The 22,221-nt window shown below is 36.5% G+C and overlaps 1 protein-coding gene across 2 annotated transcripts in view; it reads right to left on the bottom strand.

The window, feature by feature from the left end:
* NIPBL (NIPBL cohesin loading factor) overlaps positions 1 to 21,802 on the bottom strand; it is a 187,460-nt gene extending 165,658 nt beyond the window's left edge. The window contains exon 1 of one of the 2 annotated variants that reach the window (XM_029218162.1): positions 21,386 to 21,802. The gene's annotated coding sequence lies outside the window, so the exon portion shown is untranslated. The remainder of the gene's footprint in view (positions 1 to 21,385) is intronic. The other variant, XM_029218163.1, reaches the window with a different exon arrangement.
* Positions 21,803 to 22,221: the final 419 nt, after the last annotated feature.

The raw sequence follows: 22,221 nt of genomic DNA, 5'->3' as shown, positions 1-22,221 counted from the left end.
AGCTTGGAAGCACATCCTCTGCTAGTCGAGTCTTGTGATGACGGCAGCCCCCAGTGATGCCTTGACTGTAGGAGGAGTGTAGCTTTGGGAGACACCCAGAGTTTACATGGCACCCAGCTAAACCAGGAATTGGGAGATAATAAGTGTTTACTGTTTTAAGTTGTGCAATTTTGGAGTGACTTGTTATATAGCAATAGGTAACTAACATGGTTTTTGACAAAATTCCTAAGAATCATTTAATTTACACGCCCTAATAGTTTAATAAAATTCCTTTTGCAGAAACTAACATATAGCACTATCCTATTTATAAGCACTTCTATTCTTATTATCTCTACTGAACCTCATAAACAATTCCATGTGCAATGTGGTATGTGTAAGAACAAATGTAATTCTGACTTATGCCCTGTATTTAAGGATCCTAAAATTTAATCTAATATTAATCAAATTGTTAAATAACTTGTTCATTCCCAGATGTCTGGCTTATCTATGATCACATCTTTTATTAAGTTTTTTCCTCCTTTCTTAAATCTTTTTCCCCAAAGGGTAAGGATGTCAAAGAACTTCTTAGAAAGCCCTAGTAACAATCCTGAGATACTACAGTATCTCCTCAATTATTATTTCTGAAAGCAAGCAGTTTAGAAGAATGATTTTTCTTAATCTAAAGTCACAAAGCAAATGACAGTAATTCAGACAGGACAGCATTGAAATAAAGTCCCTCAACATTCACCCACAAGTCTACTTTTAGCTTGTTTGTATGAAATCATTCAGCCCCAAACATTTAGTGAGCACCTAAAGTGCCCGAAACTATACTCATTGTTGAATTTAATTGTGATGAATAAGACACAGTCTACCACCACCCTTCTCCTGACCTATAAGGATTCCCAGGATAGGGGAAGAAGATAATTACAATATGATATAATAGGTATTATAATAAAGGCTAAAGGGAAAAAAATGGGCAGATAAAGAATGGAACAACAAATCTTGCCTAAAAGAGACAAGAAGGGGTAACAGAAAAGGTGGAATTAGTTGGAACTTGAAAAATGAACAGAAACGTGCCAGGTACACTGCCAGATACAGGGAAAATGGTAGTCTAAAGAAAAAGAACAAGTATGCAATGCAAATGAGATTCGTATGGATTCCATCCAGAAGACTCATGGCTAAGGCTAATGAACCATCCTCTCACAACCTCATTTATTCATTTTAAAACACTAAGTATATACCATACGCCTGGCACTTGTGCAAAACTCAAATCCCGTTAGGTAATACAAACAAAGCAATAAACATGATATTAAGTTCTCGACCTCAGGGAGCTTAGAGTCTAATTCAACTTCGGAGAGCACATTTTCATTTTAATTATGCCAACTCCGAATTGCTCATGAGATTTCCTTCCCTCTCTTACCCTTTGGGCAAGTCACATTCTTTGTAAGCATCAGTTTCCTAATATGTAAACTGGGGATAATATTATATGTATACTTCAAAGGATTGTAGTGAGAATTAAATAATGCAAGTAAAATATTCAAAACAGCGAGCTCAATAAATATTAGCCATTATTGCTTTTACTGTTATTATCCTCATTGCTAAGAATAAGGCAGTTAAAGGTTTTAGTAAAGAATTCTTCTGTTTTCTAAATCATTAAGGAACTGAAAAGGAGACTTTTCTGTTTCGCTCCTTCTAGGTTCTACAAAGTATAGGAAGCAATAATGTCATCAACCAAGGCACTAAGTACCCCTAGTCTGTCACAATGTCCCCCCAAAAGAGTACTAAAAATAACACCTAATCTATCCGCAGACATAGTCTCTGATGATACAATCTGGGATTGATTCTATTAGTAGCAGGACCTTAAACTCTGTGTATAAGTGTACTTAAGAAGTAATACTGGACTTCCCTGGTGGTGCAGTGGTTAAGAATCTACCTGCTAATGCAGGGGACATGGGTTTGAGCTCTGGTCTGGGAAGATCCCACATGCTGCGGAGCAACTAAGCCCATGCAGCACAACTACTGAAGCCCGCGTGCCTAGAGCCCGTGCTGTGCAAAAAGAGAAGCCACTGCCATGAGAAGCCCACGCACCACAACCAAGAGTAGCCCCTGCTCACCGCAACCAAGAGTAGCCCCTGCTCGCCGCAACTAGAGAAAGCCTGTGTGCAGCAACGAAGACCCAACATAGCCTAAATAAATAAATTTATTTTTTAAAAAAAAAAGATTTCCTTAAAGAAAAAAATATTGAAACACTGTAAAGCAACTATACTCCAATAAAAAAAAATTTTTTTTAGGGCTTCCCTGGTGGCGCAGTGGTTGAGAGTCCGCCTGCCAATGCAGCAGGCACGGGTTCACGCCCCGGTCCGGGAAGATCCCACATGCCGCGGAGCGGCTGGGCCTGTGAGCCATGGCCGCTGAGCCTGCGCGTCCAGAGCCTGTGCTCCGCATCGGGAGAGGCCACAACAGTGAGAGGCCCGCGTACCGCAAAATAAATAAATAAATAAATAAATTTAAAAAGAAAATAGAAGTTTGAATTTGAGGAATAATAATGCACTATCACTGTTTCTCTTCTTTTGTTTCTAATCAGCAGATATATTTTTTATATCATTATATTGCTTGTATTAACAAAAGTCAACTTATTAATCTTGCCTCCTTGCCTCTCTTCTCTCTTACCTTCTTTTCCTCTTCCCTAATACTCTACCCTCTTTGCCTAGTCATTCTTTTTATCCCCCCACCCCACATCCCGTATGGTTCAAGCTCTCCAGATGCACTAATGAAAATCACTTATTGACCAGTGGAAGACAAAGACTTTAGAAATTACTAACCAACAGAATTTATTCTGCATCCATATATACACATCGTTATCATAAGCACTTATTTATTCCCGCAACAAACATTTGAGATGGCCCTTACTACAGGTAAAGCACACTGCTTTAAGTTCTAGACCACAATTCCTCAATTTTTAATCTTATGCTATAGCCAGATAGCACTAAATGAAAATTTTGACATAATGTGACCATAATTTTTCTTCTGAGCTATCTAATCTTACTTTCCATATATGTACAAGTTTGTTTGGTTTTTTTCCAGCCCACAAAGCAGCAGAATTGGACAACAGGAAAAATTCTGTCTTGTAACTACTGTTGGCATGTAGTGTCTGGAAGAATGGAGAACAGAATGAACCATACTGAACAAACGTAAATTGTCCCTAGAGAAAGGAGTATAAGTTAGAGCTAATAAAGGAGTTCAGCAAGGTTGCAAGATACAAGATCAATATATAAAAATCAATTGTACTTCCATACACTAGCAATGAACAATCTGAAAAATGAAGTTAAGAAAATAATACCATTTACAGTATCATCAAAACGAATAAAATGCTTAGGAACACATTTAACAAAAGAAGTGCAACACTTGTACACTGTCCACAATACTAAAACAATCTGGAAGAACAAAGTTGGAGGACTCATACTTCTCATTTTCAAACCTTACTACAAAGCTACAGTAATCAAAATAGCATGATATTGGCAAAAGGCGAGACACACAGATTGATGGAATAAAATTGAGAGTCCAGAAATAAACTCTTATATTTACATTAAATTAATTTTTGGCAAGGGTGCCAAGACCATTCAATGGGAAAAGAACAGTCTTTTCAACATATTGTAATGGCACAACTGGATAGTCACATGTAGAAGAATGAAGTTGGATCCCTACCTCATACCATATGCAAAAAATTAACTCAAAATGGATCAGACTTAAAGAGCTCAAACTAAATATAGGTGTAAATCTTCATGATCTTGGATTAGGCAATGGTTTCTTAAACATGGTATCAAAAGCACAAGCAACCAAAGGAATAAAACAGATAAATCAGACATCAACAAAATGAAAAGCTTTTGCACTTCAAAGGATACTATCAAGAAAGTAAAGTGAAAAGATAATCCACAGAATGGGAGAAAATATTTGCAAATCATACATGTGATAAGGGACACATATCCGGAATATATTAAAATTTTAATAATTTAAGAATAAAAAGATAGATAATCCAACTTAAAAATGGGCAAACGATTAGAATAAACATTTCTCCAGAGATAAATGACCAATAAGCACATGAAAAGATGCCCAAAATAAAATCATAGCCACAATGAGATACCACTGCACACCCACTAGGATGGCTATACTCAAACAGACAATAGCAAGTATTAGAGACGATGTTGAGAAAGTGTAAACCTCAGTGTTAATGGAAATGTAAAAACCCTGTAGCTTCTTTGGAAAACAGTCTAGCAGTTCCTCAAAGAGTTAAACATACGGTTAGCATATGACCAAGAAATTCCATTCCTATGTATCTGCTCAGGGGAACTGAAAACACAGAAGAGGCTTTATTCATAATAGCCAAAAGGTGAAAACAACCCAAATGTCCATCAACTGACAAAAGGTTAAGTAAAATGTGGTATACCCACACAATAGAATATTATTTGGCTATAAAAAGCAGTTAACTACTGATGCATGCTACAACATGGATGACCAAGTGAAAGCAGCCAGGTACAAAAAAGCCACATTGTATGATTTCACTTATATGAATAAGGAAATCCATAGCAACAGAAGGTAGATAGTGGTTGCCGCGGGCTGTGGGAAGAATGGAGTGTGACTGCTAATGGGTATGGGGTTTCTTTTCAGGGGAATGAAAATGTTCTGGAACTAGACAGTGATGATGGTTGTACAACTTTGTAAATATACTAAAAACCACTGAATTTTTACCACTGTACACTTTAAAAGAGTGAATTTTATGGTTTTTAAGAATGTGAAATAGTTTCCAAACCTTTTCAAACTAGTTCAGATGAGCCACTTAATCAGCAAACGCTTGCTAAAAGCCTGCTCCAGGCAAGACACTTTTTAAGGTACCACAGGCAGATCCTGCCCTCAAAGAGTTTATAATCTGATTGATAATATAACTAACGTGAAAATGAAACAAAATAAGCCATAGCCTGATATACAATATGAAAATGTGATAAGTCAGCATATAACTTACATTACTAACTCCTACACTCAAGTATGTATTAGAAAAGGAAGAGATCACATGAATTGGGGCAAGAGCAAAGAGAGAAAATGTAAGCTTGGGAAAAAAAAAACAAAAAACCCACAAAAACCCCAGGTGACTCTAATATGCTACCTACCTCCATTACTACCCAAAACCCCTAAGATCTTGATAGAAAGAAGGTAGGATTTGGATAGATGGAGAGAAAAGGAGGGAAATGTTTTGACTAAAAGGTGTGAAGCTGGAAAATACAAAATGAGCTATCAAAATATAGTGGATATATTTGTATATATATGTATATTGCCATACACAGCAGTATAGTACAATAACTATAGAGGCATAATTAACTTTAGATAACAGAATGAGTTAAATCAAGTTCCTTGTATAAGTAGAGTTATTATTTGGGATACTTCACTTGATTTGGGGTATATAGCCAAGCTGTGTTGTGAAGGAGTACTTATCACATTTCAATACCAGATGAACTTGAGTTGATTTGATAACTTTCTGTTTCTTATCCAATACCTTCCTAATAATAAGTTATTATGTCACAAACTAGCAGACTTTTATTTAAAAATATACTTGACAAGTATGTTTTTCATCAAATCACCAATTAGAAAGGTAGCTGTCAACAAATAAAAAGAATAAATATGGGCTTCCCTGGTGGCACAGTGGTTGAGAGTCCGCCTGCCGATGCGGGGTACACGGGTTTGGGAAGAATAAATATTTGCTGAGGACTTATTGTAAGTGCACAGCACGGTTCCAAGCATTTTACACATCACTTTGTAAAAGTGTATATCCAACATATACTAAATAAGGCACTTTGACTTTTAAGTAAACTTTCTAAACATAAGCCACCCTTACAAAGAGATCAGTCAGTTCATCATTTTTTATTTTATTCTAAGTACTGTTGCTAACTTGTATTTGAGGGGTTTTTTTGCATTACGCGGGCCTCTCACTACCGTGGTCTCTCCCGTTGCGGAGCACAGGCTCCGGACGCGCAGGCTCAGCGGCCATGGCTCACGGGCCCAGCCGCTCCGCGGAATGTGGGATCCTCCCGGACCGGGGCACGAACCCATGTCCCCTGCATCAGCAGGCTGACTCCCAACCACTGCGTCACCAGGGAAGCCCTGTATTTGAGTTTTTAACTTAAATTTTTCTCACTAATTCTTTTGCCAAATTCATTTGTAGTATCTGCTACTCTTCTTTCCTTGATTCTACTACAATCTTTCTCGTATCCAGAAACTCCACTCCATTCTACCTCTATTTTTAATTTTAAGGCATTAATAACTCTGCTCACCATGGTTCTTTGCTCCTTTATGCCTCGCAGATGATGTTTTTATAGAATAGAAAAAAATAAAATAGAAATAGAAAAAATAAATAAAATAGAGGCATCTCTTAGGCAGCCATGTAAACTTTGAGAGGGAGGCTGAAAAAAATTCCTAGCATCAAATGCCTAGAATTCATTGCTGAGAGCACAATAGTTATTCAATTAATTCTTGTGGAATGATTACTAAGGAACTAGCTAATAGAGAAACTTATAAAATTTACCTTACATCTCCATAAAAGGGTTATAATTTGAAAAAGTTCCCTAGGTGATTCTGACACGCCAACTCTTTAATCCAAAACAAAAACAAAAAACAAACAGTACATTCACTTAAATGTACTTAAATACTAGGAAAGCACTCATTTTCATTTTGATATTGACCTGGTAAATTATTTTTGACAAATCAGTTTGATTCCTTCATAATTATTCCTGCATATAATACTTTTGAAAAGCTACTGCTTTTCATTTTTTATTTAATTATTCTAAAAGCAGGCCTTAAATTATACCTGTAAAGACAATCCCCTCATGAGCAAAGCAACATAGTTCTCACTAAAGATCTCATAATATGTATGCATTTAGTATAAAACCAACTAAAGAAGCAGTCTTCAGATTATGTTGGATAGACAAATACACCAGGAAGGCCCTAAGAACAGCCTTATACAATAGAAAATAGTCATACAAGAACATTCATTTTGTTATCCTAAGTTCATAGTAATAGTCAGTACACTGGAAAACAAAGCCATAAGAAGAAATGGTATTATTATCTTCTGGTAATATAAACCAAGTAAGATTTTTTTTTTAAATACTACTTTTAACCCTGACTTAAGACTGTTTGGAGAGATCTTCTAGGTCAGCCTTGAAAGAAATTTTCAAATAACTATTAGTATCTACAACAATTTGACCAAGTCACTAAATTTTTTAATATCCATTCCATCCAAAATGTGAAAAGTGATACAGTGTTTGGTAGACTATATTCTTATTAACCAGACAAAAGTTATTCATTTTATGTTGGCTTCAAAAGCTATATGCTAGTGGGCTTCCCTAGTGACGCAGTGGTTGAGAGTCCGCCTGCTGATGCAGGGGACACGGGTTCATGCCCCGGTCCGGGAAGATCCCACATGCTGCGGAGCGGCTGGGGCCGTGAGCCATGGCTGCTGAGCCTGCGCGTTCGGAGCCTGTGCTCCGTAACGGGAGAGGCCACAACAGAGACAGGTCTGCGTACCGCAAAAAAAAAAAAAAAAAAAAAAAAAAAAAGCAAAAAGCTATATGCTAGTAAGTCAGAAAGAGAAAAACAAATACCGTATGCTAACACACATATATGGAATCTAAAAAAAAAAAAAAAAAGGTCATGAAGAACCTTGGGGCAGGATGGGAATAAAGACGCAGACCTATTAGACAATGGACTTAAGGGCACGGGGAGGGGGAAGGGTAAGCTGGGATGAAGTGAGAGAGTGGCATGGACATGTATACACTACCAAATGTAAAACTGATAGCTAGTGGGATGCAGGCGCATAGCACAGGGAGATCAGCTTGGTGCTTTGTGACCACCTAGAGGGGTGGGATAGGGAGGGTGGGAGGGAGGGAGACACAAGAGGGAAGAGATATGGGGATATATGTATATGTATAGCTGATTCACTTTGTTATAAAGCAGAAACTAACACACCATTGTAAAGCAATTATACTCCAATAAAGATGTTAAAAAAATAAATTAAATAAATAAAAGCTATATGCTAATTCTAATTTGTATATCTATACGAGAACTATAATAATAAATTGAATATTGCCTTGGATATTCTCAGTTAAGGTAATAAAAGAAATTCTAGGATTTCAACATGGTTTTAAACTTAAATTTTACATATCCTTTTTAAAAGTCTACATAGATTTAGAAATGTCCTCATAAAAATAATTCTCTAATAGACTAATTCATAATTATGACTTTGCCAAAGAAAAGCCTAATGTCTTCTCAGCTCTGAAGTAGAGACTCTCATATCTACCACAAACCTGAATGTCCCACTGACATGCCTAAAACTGTAATATCATCTCCTTCCCTTCCTCTACAACCCCATCTTCCAATTCTTATAACCTTCTCCTCTTATATTCCTGATCTTTAGTGAATGGAACTTTCATACTTCAAGGCCCAGAAACAAGAAACTTGAGAATCAATCCTCAACTCAGAAGCCAATGCAGAATTCTTAAAGGCACATACATTCCTTCATAATCTGGACCCTGCCCCTCTCTGTAGCTTCGAATCTTTTTGGCACGCTCCTTTTCCAGCCCTATGCTCCAATAATCAAAGCATCTGCAGTTTCCAAAATCAAACTGTTGCCCCAGACTCCCAAGTCTAATTAATGGCCTTCTAAACTTACTTTATACATCATCTCTAGCCTAAATTAGGTGATCCCCCTCAGTGTTCCTACTGTATCCTCTTTGTTAATCTTGATATTGTAACAAAATATCTATTATTAGACTGTAAGATCCTTGAAGGCAAGAGTGAAATATTTTATTTCACCACTTGTCATGCCTTATAGTTCCTGAGACAGAGGAAACACTTGATGTTTGATGAACAAGAGAATGAATGTGAGATCAAAGCCAAGTCCACATCACACTAGATGTTTCATATCTCAAATATTAAGTCTAAGTAATAGGACCTACCAAAAAACTGATTTTTCTTTTTCATACGTTCCAATCTAAAATCTACCTACTACTTTTCTGCAGATAAAAGACTGACGATCCCTTAACTATAACTGTATCTCTAGGACCTACCTACTCTCTTCTTTCATTTATCTAAATTCCTTTTTTCCCCCTTTGCTTTGTGTTTTTATTAGTCCACAAAAATCGTAAAAGCTGAGGACTCCTTCAGTTTACAGCTGAAGAAATGGGCTTAATGACTGGTCTAAATGTCACTTGGCTAGTAGCTAGTTCAGACAAGATTCTATGCTAATTTCACTATATAATACCTCCAAATGATATACCCAGTTTGAAAAAACCATTATTTTTATTATGAAGAAGTTCAAAAATATATTGAAAAGAGACCACAGCCAAAACAGTGGAGGAGATGAGCATTTAAATGACCTAACGATAATCTTAATAGGAAAGGTGCATCATATGAAAGAAATGAATTCACTGAATGAATTAAGACGTGAATGAAAATAAAGATTATGGAAGGGTAAAACTATTTTTGGAAATATATATTAGGCGCCACAGAAAGGTTCAAACCTTTTGGCCTAACTACCACTAACGGAATTCTACTCTAAATGAATAAAGTCCCCAAAGGGGGAAAAAAACTGTAAAGATGTTCCACTGCCTCATTTTCGTACAGAAAGAAGTGACAGCAAGTAAAATGTCCAAAGTAGAATACTAAGAAAATTACGGTTCATCCACTGACAGAATGTTGGGTAACATTTTAAGTATTTATGAACACTATATAAAAAATTAGGAATATCTTTATGATAAAACCTTAAGAGAAAACAGGACTAGGTACATATATTTATACCGTAAATACATATTTAACCATAATTATATTCATATAAATATTTTTATTAAAAACATAGTAGGGAAAAACATAAAATATGAGATTATATTTTTTTTCCTATTTTCCCAATAGCATGTAGTTTTTTTCCATACTGCTTCTATAATTAAAGGAAAAAAGAGAGGGAAAAGCTTTCGCTTTGAGATTCTTAAAATTTTTTAAGCTCTAAATCCCACAATTTAGCCTTACCTAACATACCAGCAAACTATAAGTAGTTTTGGTTCCCAAGAAAACTAAGGGAATGGAGAGTTGCTGAAGTATGAAATTTTTATAAAGAACATTAAAATTTTGGTGGCTGTCGTCTAGTTGAAAACAGAATCACTAAAACCATATGATAATTAGCATAGGTGGCAACATGGCTCAACATCGAGGTAGCATAGTAACAAGCATGTTGTAATCTCTAAGTCGTTTTAAATTCTAGTGTTTAGGCCCCCTCATCTCAATACTGAGGACAATGGCACTTTGACATAAGCTAAAAACCATGAATAATTGGAAACGACTGAAGAACTATAATATCTCTCTCCCTTTCCCACCAACACCTCCCATGTCCTAATATGCATATCTGGATTATGCAGGTCATTTTATCCCTGAGCCTATTACATCGTCCCTTACCACTGAAGATGGAAGTCCAGAGCTAATACTTGAAATCAGAAGCAAAACTGGAGTAGGAATAAAAAACTAGAAAGCATTCAAAAACACTTCTGTACATAGATCTTCCTCTTATACAGCTAAACAAAACTAATTATCCAAATACAAGTAGTTAAATTACACAATTCTTTGCTTTAAAGGCTGTCCTACCTTTTACGGGCTCAGTGTTCTCTTTCCTCTATCAAATTTGCTTAATATTTAGCAAGCCCCACCTATCTGCTGTCACTCCAATCAGTCCTATATCTCAAAACTAAAATATAATTCAAATTCATGTATTCAACAATTGTTCGTTGAATGCTTACTATGTGCAAGCCACCACAACTCAATAACTAGGCAAGGTTCTTGGTCAGTCTTTGTGAACAGCCTTTGGATTGATCCCATTTTCTCAAAAACATGGCAATTAGCACTAGAACAAAATACAGCACCTATTATTTCTTTAATTATAAATTCTAGATACAGTGAAGAAAATGTTTACTTCATTTTTCAAGGTAGCATCACATTTTAAGATGCCCTTCACAAGAGATACTTAGGGTTATTTAAATCAGTGACTCTAAGCATACCCTTCTGTTCAAACTGGGGAATAAGGAGCTAACTTCTTATTCTAAGGAAGAAACATTGCAAGGTTATACAAAACCATGAGCAACAACCTCCAAACTCACAAACATGTAATACAGCTACAGTATATGTGACTCTTGCCATTAAAAATGTTTGCATGCCTAGCAACTGAACAGTATCATATCCCCACTGCATTTGCTTCTTTAGTTTTGTTACCTGTAATAAAAATGAAAATGTTATTCAAGTAAACTTGCTTCCACAGTACAGGAAAGTCAATTAAAAAGCCTTCCTTTGCTCCTACATTCTCATTTTCTTCTCAATTCAGACTCTAACCCTTAACACATAAACATGCAGCATTTAAATGAACGTACACATCCATGAAATGTAGTGCTCTAAAAGTAAGGTATGGAAAGAAGACTGAGTTCAAACTGTTCTACTTGATACACTGGGTTCTAAAGTAAGAAGTTCTGGATTTTAGATATGGAAATGGGTACAGAAAACATTGACATTTAAGCTATAAAACATGAAAGGTACTGAAAGTTACACCTTAATTTTAAATATCAGAGCCCAAGCATATGAGCAAAAAGTATCCTAACACTAAATACATCTTTCACAATTACCTCTAAATCTTTCCTAAAATGCTATAAGTTATTCCATCCAACAAGCTGTACGTACACGCCCACTCTCAGAATCAAACTGTAAAGGAGGGATGGATTCAAGTGATATTCAGGGAGGTGCTATGAATGGGTAAACAACTGGGTAAACAACTTGTTTGGAGATACACTAAAGAAGGGTCAAGCATTATCACCAAGTTTCTAGTTTAGGCAACTCGAGTTAATGATGGGAACATTAACCTACTTCACATAGTTCTAAGAATACTTTTTCTTTTTGAGTGGGAGGGGATAAGGTTAGGGAAGAACTGACACATGAGTTCAGACTTCTACACTACTTTTGAATTTATAGTATTTATGGGACATCAGGAGGTGCCTGGTAAGACAGCTGGATCTGTCTCAGAAGAAAATTATATTCTGGAGATAGATATGTGAGTCATCAGCATGTAAAATAAGTCAAATGAATAGATTAAATCAATAGGAAGAGAGAACAGAATGAAGGTTGAAGAACCACCTTGGGAATACCAATATTTAAGGAGTGCGCAGAGATGGAAGAGCTAGCAAAAAGAGTCTACAAATGAGACTGATATCCTTGCACCCAAGAGAGAAAGCGGTTTCAAAAAGGGAGGAGGGAGGGGGAACAAAATAGGTGGTCAAACAAAATAACTTTCATCATTATCTGCCCCAACTTTCAGGAAATAGCACTACTTCTCTAACTTTAAGGATTAGAGGAGAAGCGATGACTGTTCTTCACTATAACCTATGCTCTATTTTTAGTATAAACAGCAGTTTTATACTAAAGTGTAAACTCAATTTCTGGATAAGTTATCACTGCACCATTGTTCCAGTTTCTATGTGCTGTATGTTCAAAATACACGATGCTACCTATTTTAATTATGATGAAAAAGAGGGCAATGTCTATTTTACCTACTTGGTAGAGCATCTAACCTAACAGAATTGACTAGTATAAATGCATGCCACTCAACAGTAATGTAAATTACAAGATTTTTGGAGTTGAGGGGTAAACATGGGCAAGTAAAATTATGTCCAATAATAAAGCAGCTGCAAAATCTGAGACAAATATCTAAAACTATTCAAAGTATTTTTTGACAGGGTAGTACCAAAGTTAAAGAGTATATCAAATTCAATTTCAAAATTCAGATACCAACAAACTACTAATACAGGCAACAACATGGATGGATCTCAAAAGCCTTATGCTAAGTGAAAGAAACCAGACCCAGAAGCCTATATAAGTATGATTCCATTTATGTGACATTCTAGAAAATACACAACTACAGGGACAGAAATTAGATCTGGCTGCCAGGGGCTAGACTAGGGGTAGGAAACTGATTACAAAAGGATATAAGGGAACTTTGGGGGGTGATGGAAATATTATATGTCTTGATTAAGGCAGCAGTTGCAAGATAATGTTTGTCAAAACTCATCAAACTGTACAATGGCAATAGTGAATTTTACAGTGTAAATTATACCTCAATAAGCCTTACTTAAAAAAAATTCAGTCACCATATCACTATTATATTTAAACAGCATTTTTAATGTGCTGTAATGTATTTCTGATTATCTAAATTGTTATTATATATAATACTTAAATTAGCAAAGAAAACAAAAACTACAATAAATCAATCTTAAGCTTAGAACAAAGTATTTAGATACTTTCCCTCTTACAATAAATCCCAGTATCTTACTCTCAATTCTACTGCCCAAGTGAGCAAAACAAAAGCTCCTTCCTATGCTTTACAATCTTAACAGCTAAAAAATAACTGTTTTAAGTTTTTCTTTGATTCTTTTAATACATAAGTTATGTGATATATGTATTGATTGGGATATATGTAAATACTATCATATAGTTTAATTCTAATTAATCAGTTCAACAAAAATGTAATGAATACCTATAGCACAGGACAAGCACTGCGATGGTGTTACAGACATAAACATGAAAATGTCTCCTTGCTCTCATAGAGCTGGTGGTTTAGTATGTCTGAAAAACATAGGAACAAATTATTTTATCAAGAGGTATAAGCAATAAACTGACAAATGCTATGAAATTAAATGGCCAGGGAAACTTAAACAAAAAAGGCCATGCTTTCTTTCTCCTTAAAAAAAAATTTCTGGTCCTTGAGCTGACGTTTTGAGAAGGTAACACACCTCCAGAACAAAGTAAGAATGCTACCCTAGTATACATTTTCACAGTTAGTGTCAATGCTTTTTCACCAGCAATATTTTGAACTTATGAAGATCTCAGAATCTGAGGCCTTTTAAACTGCTCTAGGTTTCATTAACATTAAAAATACCACCTATATTCACCAAGCTGTGTAAAAATTTGCTTGGGGGGGAGGTAAAGATTGGACACTGACAGAGAAAGAGATACATAAGAAAAGGGAAACAGAATATTAGTAGAGTTAAATAAAAAGCATATTCCATATATGTCTTTCAAGATAACCTGGAGTAGGTTACAGCATGAATACTGGATTCTTAATTCTTTTCTCAAAGGGAAAAAAATGATAGCAGTAGCTTTTAGGCCATTACATTTCAACTTTCAACCTTAAGAGTTTTCTGAGACATAGGCAGAACTCTGGGAAAAAGATTATGTTATGTGCAACAATTTTTTAAGAACAGTACTTTTTTTTAATGGGAGTTAGGGCCAATATATACCCATGTAAATTTTCAATTTGGTCATTACCAAAGAAAAACTAAATTATGTATAGCCTATACTCAGATCATCAATTTCTTTACGTAGAAACTGGCAATCCTATCAGACAAAGAAAGCTAAAAGCAGATTTTAAAATCCTGAAAGGGTTAAAATAGATAAGCAACAAGGATATACAGGATAGCACAGGGAATTATACCCATTATCTTATAATAACCTATAATGGAATATAATCTGCAAAAATACTGAATCAATATAGTGTACACCTAAAACTAATATAATATTGTAAATCAACTATACTTCAATTAAAAAAAAAACCAAATAAAATAAAACATAGCAAATATAGGAAAAAACCAAGCAAAACAACAAATAAAATAAAATCCCAAACGGGTTGCCATGTAGCAGTGTTGAGAAAACTGAGTGTTGAAAAAACTCCTATTTCCTTACTAGGACTAATTTCAAGGACTTGTTTGTTTGTAAATAAAGAAATTAAATATACCACCATAAATATTAATATTTTTACAGTAATCTATAGTTTGAATTTTAATAATTCATTAGTGTTTCAAGCACTGTTACTTTTTAAGGTATCTAGAATCAATGACTATTTTTAAAAAACAGTACTTATGAAGTACACATGCATTTTATTGGCACAAGACTAAAGAATTGAGAGTATAAGTGACCCAAACGTGTTCATTCTAACGAAAAGGAATCCAGTATTTCAAAATTATGTCACAGCTTCTGAATTTCTCAGGAGAGGTAAAAGTATACAAAATTATTTAAATAAATAAATTAATCAATGTTGCTAATTCCATGTTTTTCCATCCTGTTAAAGTTTTTCCTTTCTGCCAAAAGGCAAATACATACAAAAGAAAATTTTTAAGAGTTTGCTATATCATGTTAAATGTTACACAAACGTAAGATGGCAAAAAAATTTACCTACATTAATTATGTTAAAAATTTAGTGTATTCTTGAGAATATTTTTAATGCTTAATGTTTTTATAAAAAATAATTCAATCACAATATTATGAAAATAAAGTGGCTTTTCCACACTTTCAAAAAATACAGCATGCATTATATTTAACATCAACATTCTATTTAAATGCACATCTGTACATAGGAACATTTTGTATATTTTGTATAGTGTAAAGTTAACAAGGTATGTTTTAAAAGACTGTAATCAGATAATGTATCAGCTATAACTGACCAAAAAACTTTAGAATTCCTCTTTTTAAGCCATAGGATAGCTTTATAACCCACACAAGAAAAACAAGTCTCACTACTTTATAATCAAGCCTACTCTTTTTATCAAAACAAACAAACAAACAAAAGTATTATAAATCTTGAAGAGACAGAGTGGCAGAATGGAAAGAATAGAAGTTTTAGAATTAGACATATTTGAGTTGGGATCCTATCTCTAACACTTGCTAGAATTGCCACCTTGCACAGGTTATTAAACATGATGAGCTTCAACTTCCTTGTCTGTAAAACGAGAACATTATCACTAACCTCATTGGATAGTTGGGAGGTAATCACGATAAACAGTGTAGTGGTTAAGGTTGGTGGGTGAAGCATCAACTCCAGAGTCCTTTCTCCACTTTCTTCCACTTGTTAGCTGTGTGACCTTAGTCACTTAATCATTCTATATCTCAGTTTTCTCAAATATCTTACAGTAATAAATATAACCAAACTCAAACTCATACTATACCTTGAAGAATTGAGAAAATCCATATAAAGCTCCTGGCACAGTTTTTGGCACATGGGAATCACTCAATAATATTACATATTACAAATGTAAGGCACTCAACACAATGCCTGACACAAAAAAGATCTTAAATCTTAGCTTTCCTAAACTAAGTTCTAAATTACTTTTTTACTGTCTCTAAATTCAAATTCACCCCTGAAGATAAACGTATGCCATTAAGAATGAGAAAAAAATACTAGCTCAAGGTCTATAAAGGTATTCACTAAAAGAGTCCCCATAAGAGTGTATGTAATGGCAACAGCTCTGGAATAAGTGCACAACTTCCCAAGCTGAGAACTTCAAAACAATCCACATTCTTTGGCTATATAAATACTGGAATTTTTAAAAAGTACCAGTCATACTAATTTATAGATTCATCTACTACAATACAAATTGGTCATATACATTTCTATGAATAAAATCACTATAAAGCTCAATTTTCCCTTTCTAAAAAGATGCTTTGACAGTTTCAACTCAATATAAAAAACTTAAAAGAAGTAAAAAATTCAGATTAACAAACTCAAAATTAAAATGTAAGACAGTAAAGATGTGCTGACTTCAAAATTACTGAAATTATTATTAATATATATAGCATATATAGTCTAGATTCTATTTTAGTTCTTTGCCTAAAGTACATAATTTCCTTGACTACATGACTTTTAAGTATTGATTCAACTGAGCAACTAAAGGATAATAATTAAGAATTTACTAAAACTAGAAATGTGGAATCCTAAGTCCTTAAGAACAAATACAAATCAGACTGATCATACTAATAAGACAATAGACAGTTTTCTGACATTTTCAGCCTCAGTTTCTTCATCTGTAAATTGTGGATGATAATTGTTTCTCTTTCAGGAGCCTGTTAGAAGAATTAAATGAGATAATATTGGGGGGGCATACACACGTTAACACAATTCCTGGCAAATAATAACCCCTCAAAATCTTACCTAGCTGGCAATGCTGTATCAAGAAATGATCTCTCCTAGTAATATCACTTTGGGAATAGAAAGAAACCTGCCTTATAACATAATGCAATCTGACAAAACTCAATTCATTAAAACTGACTGCAGACTTGGTGTTTAAAATCGCATTTAAATCAATTAGAAACACTAAAATGCCACTCTTAGTAGTTAAAAAACAGAATAAGAATAAAACTTTAAGGAGTCATTATTTACTACACATACAGTTAATTCACTTACACTCCTGAAGAGGGACATATGTAAATAAACTTAATCACCTGAACCCCAAATATATACACACAAGGTCAAGATTTCTAATGTATAAGTACTATTTTCATACCAGGAAAATACAACCAAAAGACAAGTATCATATCTCTCTATGGAGATGAGAAAAGCACCTTGGACTCAGATAATTGAAAAAAATCACAAATGGTATCAGTGTCAGCACTGAGCAATACCTAGCTTCATGACCAAAGCTCACAGGTTTCTTACAGCAACATAATCTAATAAGAAACTACTAAGAGTCAGAGAATACCTAATCTCCCACTGAGTCACTACATGAATCTCTACAAATCATGTGGCCTCTGAGTTTTTCATCAAAAAATGGAAATCACGCTGGTCATTTACCTTGCAGGGAAATGAGAATGTTTATGAATGAACTCAGGTCACCCTGAAAAAGGACTGACTTAAAAATACAGAGAATAATTATTGACATCTGCTAAAAACAGAAAAAAACTTTGTTCAAAAAGTATATTTTTAAATGATTTTTAAAAGCTACGTAAGACCATACATTACCACCAAAGCCAACTTAGTATGCTCAGGATATTAAAGATGTCAACTAAACAATTACCAGGCTTCTATAAAGTTCCTAGTCAGTAATTTCCTATTCGTTTTATGGCAAATAAATGTGATAAACGGAATTGAAGTTACATTTCTATGAAAAGAATTTTTATTTACCTCAGTCTTCCCAGTCACTTTATATAAAACTGAAATCTTACATTATTTAAAAAATTTCACAATTACTTACAAATTATGCTTTTCCTAATAAGCAACAGAGTGCGGAAAGTTAAATGAAACTGTGTAAAACACAAACTCTTTAGTTTTTATTTACTCTTTATTATTAATTTTTACACCTTATTTTGGGAGAGGAAAAATACCATAGTAGAGTATGTCAAAATATAACACAGATGGGTTCAAATGTTTCTATAGCAGTCTGATGATGAATTGGTACCAAAAAATTAAATATGAAATTAGTTTAGGAAGCCTTAGAAAATACATGTTTGAGTTGGGTAGCCTGGCTCCAAATAAAGAAAACTTCATGTTTGAATTGGTACAGCTTTGCTCATAATATTTTTGAAATTTAATAATGATCATTATGCAGAAAACCAAAACTAGGCTTACTACCATACTGAAAACTTTCACTTTTCATCCCCAAAGAGAATCTGAAATAGTCTTTCTTCGAAGATAACTCTTTTCTTCTTAAAGGTAGACGGTATTAATAATGATCCATAGCACAGGTTCAAAAGGCTTTCGAATAACTTTAGTAAACAAATTTGTTGAATGGCTTTCAAAAGGAAGCATCCAATATACTCATCTCAAAACACTAGAAGTAATTATTTACTATTCAACTTTAATTTGATTTACTAGACTTTCACGATATACTTTAAAACTACTTTCTTTTCAAGTAATTATTATAAGTTACTGGTAACTCTGCAGACTCAAAAGAAACAATAAACCATACTGTTGAAATTTCTTCTAAGTATATTATGAAATATTTATCCTATAATATAACCAGCATTATAAGATTTCTGGAACACTTATAGTTGTTTCCTTTCGCTGAATTAAAAAAAAAAAAATGGAAATACAAGATTAGCCACTGGTGACTATCCCGACCAATACAGGGGAGGTAGAGCAGACTATTCCTAATCTCTAGGGAAACACAAATTATTCCTTCCAACTAAGTTATCAAAAATGTAAAGTTCAAGTTTAGGTTTTACTCAAGTTTCACAATGTCTCCTTTAAAAATAATCTACTTAATCGGTTTGGACTAAACAAAAAATATTTTCAATGTAATTTAAAGAAATATTTATGGTATCTGAACGAAAACTATCACACAACCTATATTACTTACAGATTACTAAATATGTAGAATTAGGAAAATAGGGTCTGATAAGAACTAATTCACTTTAATTCCAAAGTCACAATAAAAAATCAGCCACATAAATAGATATCTAATATACTGATTTAAACATCTGTGTAAGAAAACTCCCTTTAACTATATAAAATGCTAAAGATAAGTTGTTCCTGCTAATGAAAACTAAGCAAGCAGAACTCCTCTTTCCATTACCTTTAGTAGAAGTATGTTCATCCCTTGACATAGGTCTCAGTATTTTAAGTTGTAAAGACAATCGCAGGTTCATATAAGGGCCTTTTAAACATTTACATTGAAGCCCTAACCCCGCCTCCCACCCCCAAATCCTCCGCTTAAGAAGTGAACTGTTCCTACCTTCTGTATTCTCCCCCCCCCTTCCCCAGCCCCCATTAGCGTGCCCCCCACCCAGTGTAGGCCTGAGGCCCTGTAGCAAACAGTGTCTAACAGGAGCAGGCAGCACAAAGACAGGAATGGGAGATTAGTGGGAGGGAGGGAGGCCGGGATTGGGGCTCAGCAGGAGCTTCAGGCTTTTTAAAATTCAAACTGCTCCCTGACCAATACAAATCACGGACACGCTACTGACTACTACACGGATTTATAGCATTAAAAACATGCCTCGTACGTGACAGCTATATTAACTTCACTCTTTTTAACATTTATCCATACGTTTGCAGGAAATGTGGAACAATTTATTTTAAGCAGAGGGCCAAACTCAAGAACAACCTTCAGAAAAGTTACTTCTACAATGACAATAATAATTCAATGAGACACAAAAAATTCGAACCAATGTTAACACCCACTAATAAAACAAGGGACTTTTTTGATCAGTGTTGCTTCATTTTAAGCAATGAAAGGTTTCCTTCAGTGACTATGAGACAAAGTATCAAAACAGTCTAACCCAGGTACATTTATTTTTCTGTGCAACTTGTATGGCTGAGGACTTTTAAACTGGTTTTTCCTTTATGCCAACCTACATTACCAACGCCTCCATAAGCAAGACCTAAACACTTAACTTATTTGTGAACTAGAATTTAAGATAGAACTGATCTTTTTCTCCAGCATTTACAGATACATTTGACCTATTAAAATGACACCTCTCTCATTACACAGTCAAACATCATGGGCACAAACAGCCAATGACAATCCTGGGACCTCAAGAAGATCTGCCCTGACATGAAAGGATGGCACCTTCTACATTTTTTTTTAACCTCCCAGGGATTTTAAGCATAACTTAATTTCCATCCTTCTAAAGAAAATTGGTTGTACCTGTATCTCAGCACAATTCTCAGAACATTTAAAAAATCTTTTTTAAGCTTCTACACGTTTAGATCAGGAAGTACCTAAGTGTGTTATGTATAGTCGTTTAAAACTGTCCTTATACAACGCACACAAATATAAAGTGGCAGGGTAAACCTGTCAAGTACTTTATACTTGTCTTTGAATAAAAAGTCCATGTGCAACACACTGTCAAACAGCAACATAAAAGCTCTTTGCGTGGGTGGGGGTCATATGCAGTTGTCTACCACATTACGGGTTCCTATATGAAATATTCATGTGGACGACTTAATTCTTTTTAAAAAGAAAATGAGTCTTTATTAACTTTCCAACGTCCAAACAAGTTTTACACAGGAAAAGAATTACCACTGGATCCGTGTCTGAGTATTTACATTTGTCTCACTAACTGAAACTACTTCCTCCCTTCATGGGGTCACAGGGGGAAGAAGGGGGGTTGTTTGTTTCACTGGGACGTTCCCCACTCCCGGACCAGGAAAGTTGTAAATATGGGGACGGTCAAGGCACATTTGCTGTTAGTTGTATTGTTTCCGCCTCCTCACTAGCTACGGCTCTTCTCCCGGGCAAGGCCTGTCACCGACCAGCAGTAGCTCCGCTCAGCCCGAAGCTCTCCTAATCCCCGAGCTCAAGTAGATTCCGCTGGCCCGCGGCCTGCACTCTCCGCCGGGCCTACGCCTCCCCGGCCGCCCGGCAGGAGCCCAGTCCCCGCCACCGGAGCCGGCCGGGAGAGGGTACCAAACCACCGCCACCCAGGGCGGCTGCCACCAGAGAGGAGCGAACTCTAGACTCGCCCGTGGAGGAGACCTGGGGCCGCTAAGGAAACGGCGGGGAGGGGAGCGAGGAGGAGAGACGCTGAGGACCTGGCGCCGCCGCCGCCGCCGAAATAAAGAGCAGGAATTTACCTGGGCGAATCGGCGTCTGAATCCAAGGGAGGCCGAGGCCGCTGTGGCGAGAGACTATAATCCGGGCCGGGAGGGGGGGTGGCTACGGCTCCTCTTCCGTCTCCTCAGTGCGGGGAACATGTAGAGCCGGGGGGAGACCAGCCGAGAAGACAAATCGCTGCTTCTTCTTCCTCCTCCTCCTCCTTCTCCCACATAGAAACACTCACAAACACCCGACCGGGGGCCCGAGCTACCGGGGGGGCATCGCCGCCGGCCCGGGAACCAATCCTCCAGTCGGCGGGGGCGTCCCTCCCTGCGGCTTGGTGGTGTCGGGTGAGTCGGTACCGACGGAGGGAGGGGGGGGGAGGGCGGGGGGGGAAGGAGCCCTGTGTGTGTGTCTCTCTCGTTTCGTCTCTCCCTCTCAGAACAAAATGCCGACCGGAAGTGCAGCTGCAGGAATGACTCCCTCCGCCGGCGCCAAACACTAACAACCACCCCCTCTTCCCCACTCCACTTCCGCCACCGCCGCGCCGCCGCCGCCACTTCGGTTCGCGTCTTCGGCTGCGCTGCACCGCACGGCCCGCTCCGCTCCGCACCGCACCCGGGGCCGGGCGGCGGCCAGCAGCAAGGCGGCGGCGGCTCTCCTCTGCGCCTTTCTCCTCAGGGCGGCTGTGGATGTTGCCTTTTAGTGTCGATCCTGCGGAGCGGCGTTTTCGCTGCGGCACGGGCGGGCCGGGTCTTCCCGCTCTTTATTTTCCTGGAGGCCGACCGGAGCGGGGCCCGAGTTCGGTGGTGGTAGCGTGCGTGGGGGGCGCTCAGGCCCGGACCGTCTCGCAGCCCGCGCACGCCGCCCCAGC

The sequence above is a fragment of the Monodon monoceros genome, unplaced genomic scaffold (assembly GCF_005190385.1).
Source record: "Monodon monoceros isolate NGI ecotype Baffin Bay Population unplaced genomic scaffold, NGI_Narwhal_1 Super_Scaffold_12, whole genome shotgun sequence".
Classification (NCBI taxonomy): Eukaryota; Metazoa; Chordata; class Mammalia; order Artiodactyla; family Monodontidae; genus Monodon; species Monodon monoceros.
The sequence above is the reverse complement of the archived record's forward strand: the minus strand, read 5'-3'. Positions and strand labels throughout refer to the sequence as shown.